We start from the raw sequence: 11273 nt of genomic DNA, 5'->3' as shown, positions 1-11273 counted from the left end.
ACTTTCATGTTTATATATTACACGTTAAGAATGTTATAAGACCTCAAACTTTTCCCATTCAGTTACGGCAGATTGTAGTTTCTTAATATCAAGTACATATGGCGACACGTGTTCAAGAACAGCTTGATATGCATCTTCCGTCGTGTGCCGCTTGGAACGCCACGTGAAAGACAGAAAAAGCGCCATATGTCAGGGTGTCAGATGCCTGAATGCCCGCAGTGAGCGAACCAGAGATGTCAGAACAACAAGCGCGAGGTTGCGGGTGCACCACAGCTACTTTTGCGTGCGTTCTACTGTGCGTCGGTACACATTCCCGACGTGATCCAGATGAAATGGGCGCCATGAAGTGCATTCTGCCATTTCAGATTCCGCCACCTATGCGAAAACATTTTAATGTTTTCGCATACGTGCAATCAAACTATGGTTGTCGGAATAGTTTGACTATATTTTGTTTCAAAACCCACCTCTGTGGCTCATAAGTAGCAATGATATTAAAACAAAACACAAAACATTAAATCGTCTCAGTGTCTCTGAGCCAACGGGCTGGCCCATGAGTCCATATTTGTCGGGCTTAAATATCGGCCGAGGTGCCCGCAAGCCGACGGAGGCCAATCTGAGATTTCGCTTGCATGTCAAAAGATCTACAATTAGTCAAAATAAACCCGCAATTTTTTTATTTCTGGGGCGTGTTAAGTGATTTTGTTGATTTGGCTTGTGAAACCCTAAGATCTGAATATTTGCTTTGCTGTACCTTAGTTCGGAGCGCAGCCAACGCTACGGGCGGATGAAGCCACTGAAGCAGTGCCAAGAGCGCGAGGTCAAGCTGTTCGTTCTCTTTCTGTGCCTATGCGGTCGCGCTACGCTAGAACCACTAAATAAGCTACGCTTCATAAACATCTTGGTGCTTGAAATAATGGTTGTTAGTTATCTGAAGCTTTTGAAATCACAGGAAGCGCTTTTCCGTCCTCCACAAATGTTTAAACAGTTCACAACAAAGCAAAGCAATATTACGCAAGCTTCCTGACACCGAAACTAATGCTGAGGAAGTCGCACTTTTGAATCATGACGATCGGCAGTTGCGTTTGATTTGTTACTAACCACCAAGATGGCGGCGCCCACAATAATATCGCGGGAAAAGGTGCCGATACTTTAAGCGTAGCTCATTTGGTTTAGCTCACACACTCTCAAGAAAAAAGGGTGTCAAAAGGAGTATTCTTACACCCTTTGTCCCATATAATACACCCCAGAATTTCAAATTGACGTACAGTGCCCTACAGTCGAACAGGGGGCCCGAACATTTACGAGGGGCTTGATAACCGTGCGGTGCAAAATTTTAAATAGCTAAAGTACGTATCAAAGACCACATAAAAAAAATACCGAGTTTTTACAGTAGGGCCAAGAAAACCCTGATTATTTTTTTCGTGTTCAGTAAAACGTACATTAGCTATTTTAACAAGTGGTACCACACGGCTCTCAAGCCCCTCGTAAAATTTCGGGCCATCTGTTCGACTGTAGGGCGCTGTATGTCGAAGTGAAGTTTGGGGGTGTATTATATGGGACAAAGGGTGTAAGAATACACCTTTTGACACCCTTTTTTTTTTAGAGTGAGGCTAAACCAAGTGCTGCGGAGATCGTTGGCCGAGTGTGTTGTGGCACCACAGATCAGAACACGTGGAGCAATGCTCGAGCGCGAGCTCCGTTCAAAGAACGGAGCACACGCTGCAAAACCTATAGGAACTAAATCCCCTCGATGTGTTTTCGTTGGTCTTTCAAATAACCTCAAAGGTGCCAGTGCACGAGGCCCGTGTCTCAAGCGGCCCTTGGAGGCAAATGGCGGCGCAGCACTAAAATGACTGGCCCTTGAAAGCGAATGGCGGCGGAGCACCCGCTCGTGGCACGTATCTTGCGCGTTTCTACAACAATGATTGGCGGTACTTGTAAAAAACGCACTTTATCAAGGGGCTTTAGCAGGGACCCTCGGTTCAGTCGCCCATCTGCATCCTACCGTCGTGCGATCGCGTACCACCTATTCCGGGTAATGCACGTTAAAGACCCCGAGCTAACAGTTGTACTGCACTTTTTATAACCTTCAACGGATAACAATGTCGCCCTACGAAACTGCTGCTCTCCAAAAAACTAACGACTAATTTTGAATGTGCCTTTACATTGCATTTTCACAGAGCTGGCCAAATTACTCATATTTTGTAATTAAATTACATTACTAATTACTTTGCTGAAAATTGCTGAAATGTAATTAAATTACATTACAAATTTCCACAGCCAGAAAGTAATTAATTACCGTTACAAATTACTTTTAAAAGTAATGACATTACTTTCGCATTATGTTGTATAATTTTAAATATAAAGGAGCTATTGATAGCTTCCTTTTACAGATAACTTTATTTACATTATTTACACAGTTCACGGCACACAGCTAGAACTCTCCGTTGCATGTTTACCGATGGACAGAGGAACGCACGTGACTGATCCGTTTCCCACCCCAACCCGGACAACTACCAGGGGCCTTAGTTCGACCTACTTCCCCTCCTTCGTTTCCCGAGAATGTCGAGCAGGAAAGCTCGAATGGCAGGCACTTACCAGCCCTATTTCTCACAGTGGAAGATAACACAGAGAGGGTACGCAGCATGCATCAGAAAAAGTAAGCGGGAACTTTCAAGAGGGGCCAGAAAACGTCGAATGCAAAACCGCAAAACATAGGTAGAGAATCGCGCTGAGCGGGTTTTCACAGTTCAAGAGTGTGGCAGAAAATGTCTAGCTGATGGCGGGCGCGAGAGTCGCACCAGCCGCATGAGCATCAGCAACGTAGCGGCGGCCGAAGAGCGTTTTTTGGCAAGGTGTAGAGGAAAAAGAAAAAGTAAAATAAAAAGAAAAGCGCTCTTGTGTATTGTGGACACAAAAATATGCCTGGTGCGAAAAATTAATTAGGTAATTTAATTACAATTACCGTCGCTGGAGTAATTCATTACATTACTAAATTACCTGCTACAAAAAGTAATGAATTACATTACTAATTACTGGAACAAGTAATTAAATTACTGTAATTTCATTACAGTAATTACATTACTGCCAGCTCTGCATTTTCAATGTGTGTTCGCTTGTTCGCGTTCTTTTTTTTTTTTTTGTCTACATCTTTGATTATGCGGCTCTTACTTATGATGAAACAGACTATAGGTGTCGGACTTCTGAAAAAATATTATATAACTAAGAAAATGGCACGTGTACGCAACAGACAAAAAAAATAGGCGCACCTAATAAAAATAATTGAAATAATAGACTTGATTATAATTGTGTTTTCAAAAGTTTGAGCGTACCAAGAGCTATAAAAACGAACTCGATGCTTTGGATGGTGCGCTTGTTCACTGGAAATAGTTCAGGGCAGTATGCTCGCACTTGTATGTTCCGCTTCGCTCGCAAGATAAATCCAAATACTTTACTGGTAATGTATTTAGTGAAACAAAGCTTACCTTCTGTATATGTGCAATGCCCTCAGATTTCGCGTGATTACACGCTTGTTTATCATTATTGTTTTCGTTTCCCACTGCGATTCAGTTCGGGTTCTTTTGTGTGCTACATGCATTAGAGACCAAGGTAACCCAGGAGCATTCTTTTTCGCGGATTGTAAAAAAACACCTGTGCAACTTGCCACATGTGCCACAATCAATACAAAATATTATAAGCTTCACATATGCCTGCTTGCCTGAGTAAACATTGTTGTTTGTCAAGAACAATTGTGAGTGTATGAAATCACGTGGGAAAAAACTCGTTCTAAGCACGCGACCATTGGCATGTAGTGAATACTCGTAATGGGCGCCGAGATGATTGGTATCTGTCCGCAGGTGGAGTTTTTCTGTCAACCCAACGTTAGAATGTTTCCTTCTTTCTGTTGTAAGCAATCAGGAGAGAACTCACACCAAATATGAGGGTAATAAAGTACTATGAGCATTCAAACATAATGGCCTGAGCAGTATATGTGTACAAGCTTTAGCCTTTGATGGACCTTAACTACCAATACGCTCAACGCTAGTGTAAAATTTAGCGCTGTCTCAGTCTTAATCAGCGTACCATGTGCGTTTTTGCCCGTTTTCGGTTTCTGGTGCCATAAAGCCCCATGCATTCGAAAACTCTGTCGGCCGCCATTTTCCCATTGAACTTTTCAGAAAGTCACTTATAACTTTTGAATAAGGTATCGGATCGGGCTGAAATTTGACATCTGGTTGTGACCTCTAGCGCTGCCTTTGGGCGGAAAATTAGCGTTCGGCGATGCCTAGTTTATTCTTGCGGTAAAAAAAGACCCTCTATTTTTTTTTTTATTTGGGACGTCCTGTACATTGCTTAAACTGTGGAAAAGCTATCCACAAACCAAGAATCGTTGCCTGGCCAGTCATCACATTTATCACTGAATTCGTATTAAAATTAATTATTATCATTTATTGCTGTGAGTTAATTTTTAACCTCGGCGTTTTTTTATTATTATGACTCCCGCACCAGCCCTACTTTGGGTTTACCAAACTCAACATCTAAACCTGAGTGTCATATTTTCTGTTTTCCAGTCTTGTGGTTTTGGTCAAAATAAACACCCACCAACCTAAATGAGACACCTGACCGCCCAAAAAATAATTATTATTTTTTTTTATTCTTTAGGTAGTTGTTTCCTCCCTCAAGCTAGAATTTTGGAAACCCAAGTCTATCCCGCCATCTCGTTTTCCTAGAAATCCACAAAGAGCCAATCACATGCATGACAAAAGGGCCAGCACGTCATAGTGCCGCCCGCAGATCCAAGAAAGCAACGCTTGATCACAGACTTCTAGAAGATTCGCGTTCATTCTTGCACCAGACGTAACTTTCGCCCTGTTTTCTTGTTCTCGAAAGTGCCAGTTCATCCTCGCCCCGAGCGCGTGACGCTCGAACCTTCTTTGCCGAACTTTTGAGATGGTGACGCAATGTAGATAAGCAGCTGCCAGCAACCTTGTCGAGTTACTCTCGCTCTCGCTCTCTGTTATGCTGCCGAATCGCCGCCTGCTTTTCTGCTGCCTCGACGCTCTTTCCTTACTTTTTTTTTGTTTGGCTCTAGTTCGCCGATTAAACCTTTATTTTTTAGTTCACTATTCGTCCTCTCGTCACTTTCATTCGTGTCAATATAAATCTGATCACATTGAAATATGTGTAATTGGCCTCTGAAATCTCTGATAACGGCGCACATTCAATTTTATATTTTTCAACCTGTCGTTGGTTTGGTTGCGCATGTGTCTCGCCATTTGGCTCAGGACGATTTTCACGTTTTGTCTGGACCACATTTGCTGGAGACGTGAGCTCAGAGCGAGCGCACGGCCACTCGATCCCCCCTGTTGGTGCGGCCTGCCGATGTCTTTCCGAAAACAAAAGAGAGCGCGTGAGAGGAGAACTTCTCCCATTTTCCGTGGGGGCGCTGCACATCGGTGAGCGGTCTTGTGAGCAGAAAGCTGTACCGGCTATACTCTGTTTCACCTCTTGTTGTATCGCAAGAAAGGCTGTAAGCGCGAGCTCCTTGCTCTGGGGCAGATCTCGGCGGCACAAGCTCTCGTGCAGTAAGGGCAGCTGTCAACGCTATGAGCTCGCGCTTCCAGCCTTCGCTGCGGTACAACATAAGGTGAAACGGAGTATAAAGAAGGCGCCCAACGCGCTCTTGCTCCGCTACCCAGATAAAATATCTGCCTGTCATTGGCTTCGCCGATACTGAGGCGCTGCCGCGGTTGCAGAAGGCAGCAAAACTCGCTTTCCCCCCACCTATGCACCGCTGTGCTCGGCGAAAATATCGTATATAGTGTCACTCTGCGCTCGCGTGTGTGGTTTGTGTTGGCATTTTAGAAGCTGCCGGAAATGTATATGAGCGTTCTAGTTCTGAGTGCCAGACGGCGATGAAATGTGCCAACTCCACTCGTGAAACAGGAAATCTTGCAGTTGATAAAGTACAATGAAGTCTCTTCCGAACTTGAGTTCGCACCGCTGACTTACATGGCTGGCTACTTGGCCTTCGTTTGCGAACAAAAGGTGCCCATTTTTATTTGTCGAAACTGTCATAATTTCAAAGTAATTAGCTGAAACATTCAACCTAGCAAAGCAATAAGAATTTCTCAGTGAAAGCAAGGAAGGCTAATGTGTAGAACCCGCTAAACTTTGCAGGTGACGTGTCCTGGATGTAAGCGCAACTTAAGGGAAATGCATCACATGACGGAGAATATCAGTCCATGTTTAGCCTTTGACCAAGGAGGACTCAGCTATTCACGACTTGAAGCTGTCTGGCTGTGCAAGCTCGTCTGCACCTTTGTCGAGAGGGCTCTACAGTCGGCAGAGATTCGTGGTTGTGGAAGGATTTGCAAGGTCCTCTCGAGCGCTGTGCTTCCACATCTTATGGACTGCCCGCTGTTGTGGTGTGTTAACTGCCGAGACCCCTACCACAGCGAAGAGCTCCTGCGAGCTCTTTCTTAGAAAACTCCTCAGACCCCCAGAATATATTGAGGCTTTCGCGGAAGCCTCTTTCCCGAAAGGTACTCCGCTTGTGAACTATATGACTTCCTTGGTCTGTTTTTTTTTTGTGAACAATGAAGTTTATATTACTGAAGTTATGCACGCGGAATCCGATTTTATATTGTCCTTCACGGATGAATAAATGGCACAGCTCGCGCGTGCTCGAGCGTCGGTTAAAACCGGAAATCATACGGCCTAGCTATATCCAACTATAACTCCTATATTACAGTGGTAATAGAAACGGGGCAACAGTTACGGGAATAAGAAAACGACAATTCGCTCATACTGCCAGCAGAATGCAGCTTTGACGCGCAGCCTGCAGCTGAGTGAGCTTTTCGCAGAAAGAATCATGTGCTTTTATTCTACACAGATTTGTCACATCATTCATGCAATCTGGCACTCGTTTCAATTGAGACTTGCGGCTTCACGAAAAAAAAAAATCGAAATACCCACACCGGGCCGGGCCGGGCGTACTGCTCCTCTCTCACTATATTTCGTCTTACCTTAGCATGGACTAACCGCGAACGCTGTGCTAGCGCGAGCGGCTAGCCTTTACTGCCTTGACAGGAGCACTCGCTGCACGAGCGCTCATGCAGCCGCCGAGGCTTCCTTCGAAGCAACTATCTCGCGCTTTAAGCACGCGCGGCTAACGAGTACATACTAACGTAAAACGAAGTATAGAGTTCCTCGATATGCTCCCCCGAAAGGAACTCTATCTCTCACCGATAACGAGCGCCACGGCTGGCGCTGCGGGGTAAAGTAGAACTATCGCTCTCACCGGCGGAGTGAGGCATACGGCAGGCCGCTCCCAAGGGGAGTCCTAATCGAGTGGCCGTGTCAGAGCGTATGCAACTGGCCCCCTTGCACGAGAGCTGGCGCAGCCGTGCGCGTTCCAAAGAAAGCTCGTGCAGAGAAAAACAAGCAAGGGACCAGGGATGTCAAATTCAGGATATAGAAAAATACCCCACTGTATCGAAGCGCCACCACATACGATTTCTCAGATTGATGTACAGGCCTGGAAGGCGATCCCACCGCCATCTGTTGGTTCAGAATCACACTAACCAAGGGTGGGGTTGCACCTTAAGGCAACTTGGGCAGTCTTGCATTCACGTGCTACGTCGCGCGAGCGAAGATGGCTGTTCCATTGAAACCGAAACCATGCCTTTCCGCTCCGTCGACAACTGGTCCCCAAAATTGAAAGCAAAATGGAACTGTCCAGCAGACAACAAAAAACTGCCCAGTGGCACGTGCTTGCCAGGCCGGCAAGCAAAATACAAACTAAAGCCACTAAAAAGCAAAAAAAAAAAAAAAAAATCAGGGCGCATCGACGCAAGACATAGCGAGCCAGGGTGCAAAAGTTCTTAGAGCGCTTTGCGCAACGACTGAACTCGAGACATACAAGCGCGCTGTGTGCGGGTTCAGTGTGCAGACATTGCCTTCTTTGCTGGAGCTCACTTCTCTTCACTAACTTTCTTTCGTAGCAGATCTTTCACGTATCGGGGGTCCTTCTCGAAAGAAAGCCTGAGAGTAACCTAGTTAATCAATACTTCGACACAGCAGTCTTTGAGTTATGGAGGGATTCTTGTAGGAGCTATATGATTTAATTAAGAACAGGAATGTTGATGAACATGCGGCAGTCCTTACATTTCAGTTTAGAAAGCGCCATATTGCAGCGACGTGCCGATGGCAACACCCGACGTCGCGTGAGCACGGCAGGGATCGAATATGGTTTTCCCACGGCCGTTGCTATCAGGAGATAGTGATTCAGCTCACGAAGTATCTTGCGCTGCGCAAAAACGTGGTTTTGTTTCCCAGCACGACGGCATGGGTGGCCTGGTTGGTAAACGGCACGCTACAGTTGGAGCGTCCGCACACTCCCGCGTCTGTCGTTGAAAAAATCGTAAAAAGACGCGAAACGAGACTTCCGAGACGACAAAAGCGCAAAACGAGAGACGGCGGGAAAAACCTTGCAAGACCGCGTGGACCATTGACGCAGGGTACTTTCTGTCGGGCGGCCTGGCCGCTTATGCATGCTTAATTACGGTACTCAGATTAGTTTCGGTTTTGAAAGGTGACCGAAATTGGTTTTTTGGCGCAGGCAGGTTTTTTGGCGCAGGCTTCGCGCAGATTACCCATATTTTTGCAAAATGTAGCAGGATGAAGCAGGGTTCGCCTCTTGGCGCAGTTTGGCGCAATTGGCGCAGCAATCACATCGCTGCGACCACGCGTGCCGAACGGCTCGCGCGATCGCAAGCAAATGCACGCCTACGAGTACCGGAACGGGGCGACGGGCATCTCGCTTGAAGACCTGATCGCCTGATCCTCGATGTCACCGCCAAGCCAACAATCGGCCCGATTTTTCCTACCGTATTTCTCTATGTGACTGTCTCAGAGACTCGTAAAACAACTTGTATTTTTTATTTTTCCCAGTAGTCTGCAAAACGAGTTTGTCAGACCACTTTCCAAACCTGCACATGCATTTTCGTTCACTTTAACAATTAATGTAAAATTCACTTACTTGATGCGTCGCACTGCAGTAATCCACTTTGTCGCCGTGTCGCTTCCCAAGATCTCGAAGGGAAGCGGTAAAGTTTGACGCTTGAGTGACCTTCGCGACTGTGGCAGTCTTTCACGCAGCAGTAGCGACGGTTTAGTTTTTGCGGAAACTCTATAGGGGTAGGGCAAGATGTCACAGGAACCCGATGAGGTCAGAGACGTGATGCTTACTTTTACGAAAAACAGTTCCAAAAAGGCTCAGGCCGATGCGAAAGGCCACGTTCACACAAAGGCTTCGAAATGCGCTCGCCCGCAGCCACGAGGGCGGCGCGCGGCGGCCGCAACGTCGCGGCGCATGCGCTCTCCTGATCCACGGCCGGCGCGCCGGCTGGACGTGACTCCGAGGCCCGGGCTTTTCGGGCTTCGTGCATGACGCTCTGTGCTCCCTTTGCCCCTTGTTTATTCATATTGTGCTTTTTACGTTATTCTGGTTGAATGCATCTCAGAGGGTGGTAAGAATTTCTTGTCAAACAAAAAGAATATATTTGAGAATCTATTTTTTACAGTTAAATTCTAAAACGCTTCTTATCGCTTGAAGGCCTATGACACATATCGCGATGATTCAAGCCCGTATGGAAATCTTACAATGGTGTAGCACAGGGCAAGATTGATCAGCGGGTCTGTGAAGTGCGCTACTGCGTTGAATGAAGGCTTGTTAACCGAGCGACAGAGAACCTGTCTCGAACCGATGGTTACAGAAACGACGCGGGTTTGATAATTATGTAACATAAATTATAATATTTCTTATGAATCTGCAACTAAATAACTAGAGAAACCGGTTGTCATAATTTCTGCCAGTTATGAAAAAAAATGCCACTCAACTTCAACTTTTCGAATGTGCTGCCAATTTCGGGAAACTAAATGCGCGAAATAATGCTAAATATTGTATTTAAAAACACCGCCCAGTTCAATTTTGATATGGGCGGACATTGTGCCCGGGTAAGGTGTTGTGGTCGCAAAGCTGTGACACTTCATGTCATGCAAGCACACACACTGAAGACACCTTCGATATTTTATTTTACAATTGGAATAAGCTTCAGGCAATGTTGACAAAGTCATAACTAGGGATGCCGCGAACCACCCTAGGTTCGAAATCGAAAGGTTTCGATATTTTCTAACCGAATTGAGGTTCGAATTCAAAATATTTCGATATTTTCGACCGTACCGAGGTTCGAATCGAAAAGTTCGCAACTTTCAAACAGCGTGGAGTTTCGCAATCGAAAAGTTCGATGCTTTCACGGTTTATAAAAATTCGGAATCGATTATTTCCAATATTTGATTACTTGAGGTTCGAGGAATTCGAAGATTTCGAACTTTCCTAACTTGAAATTCGAGAGATCCGAAAATTTAAAACTTCTTGGGACCTAAAGGTCGAAAACTTCGAACATTTCGAATATCTTTGAATCTGAAGTTCGAAAATGCGAAGATTTCGAATTTCTTTGGATCTGAATTTCGAAAATTCGAACGTTTCAAATTTTTATTAACTAAAAGTTCAATAAATTCGAAGATTTCGAATTCATTTCTACATAAAGTTCGAAAAGTTCGAAGGCTTCAATTTTCTTTTAGGGCTAAACTCGAAAAAAAAACTTAGAAGGTTTCCAATTTTTTTAAAGTCGCAATGCGCAAAGTTCGATGTCCGGTTTTCATGTTCCTCCAAAGTTTCAGTTTCAAATAACGTTTTCACGCCTCAGTGGTTTTCACGAAATCAGGTTTAGAAAGGTTCGGGTGTGATGTTTAGACTGCGCTAAGTTGGTCAGGCAATTAAATGAAACGACGAGTGTCCCGGAGGTGCTGGAATATTTGCCAGTGCAGAGTGACATGTGACCATACATCACTGATTGTGACTGCCACCCCGGGGGGGGGGGGGGGGGGGGGGTGGTCATTAGCCTGCATCACGAAGTAGTGATCCTACGAACGCACTGTTTAACGATACTCATCCAGTTCGAAACGGCCAGGGGCAGGCAGGTGGTTGAGGCTCAGAAAAACCTTGAAGCGATCTGGCAAACTGCCTCTCTGCCCCCTTGCACGCTGGTAGTAATCCGATCGAACGCCGCCCGAGTGACGCTGGCATATAGCGAGTTTAGTTTGTACATGATGCAAAATCCTGAGACTGGGAATGAAACTTGAAAGAAAAAGTGTAAGAGGACAGAAAGAAGGGGACAGGGCAACGTCTCAAACTCAGCTCAGGACAA

The sequence above is a fragment of the Ixodes scapularis genome, unplaced genomic scaffold, assembly GCF_016920785.2.
Source record: "Ixodes scapularis isolate PalLabHiFi unplaced genomic scaffold, ASM1692078v2 PGA_scaffold9__187_contigs__length_104089568, whole genome shotgun sequence".
Classification (NCBI taxonomy): domain Eukaryota; kingdom Metazoa; phylum Arthropoda; class Arachnida; order Ixodida; family Ixodidae; genus Ixodes; species Ixodes scapularis.
Note: the sequence above shows the minus strand (reverse complement) of the source record.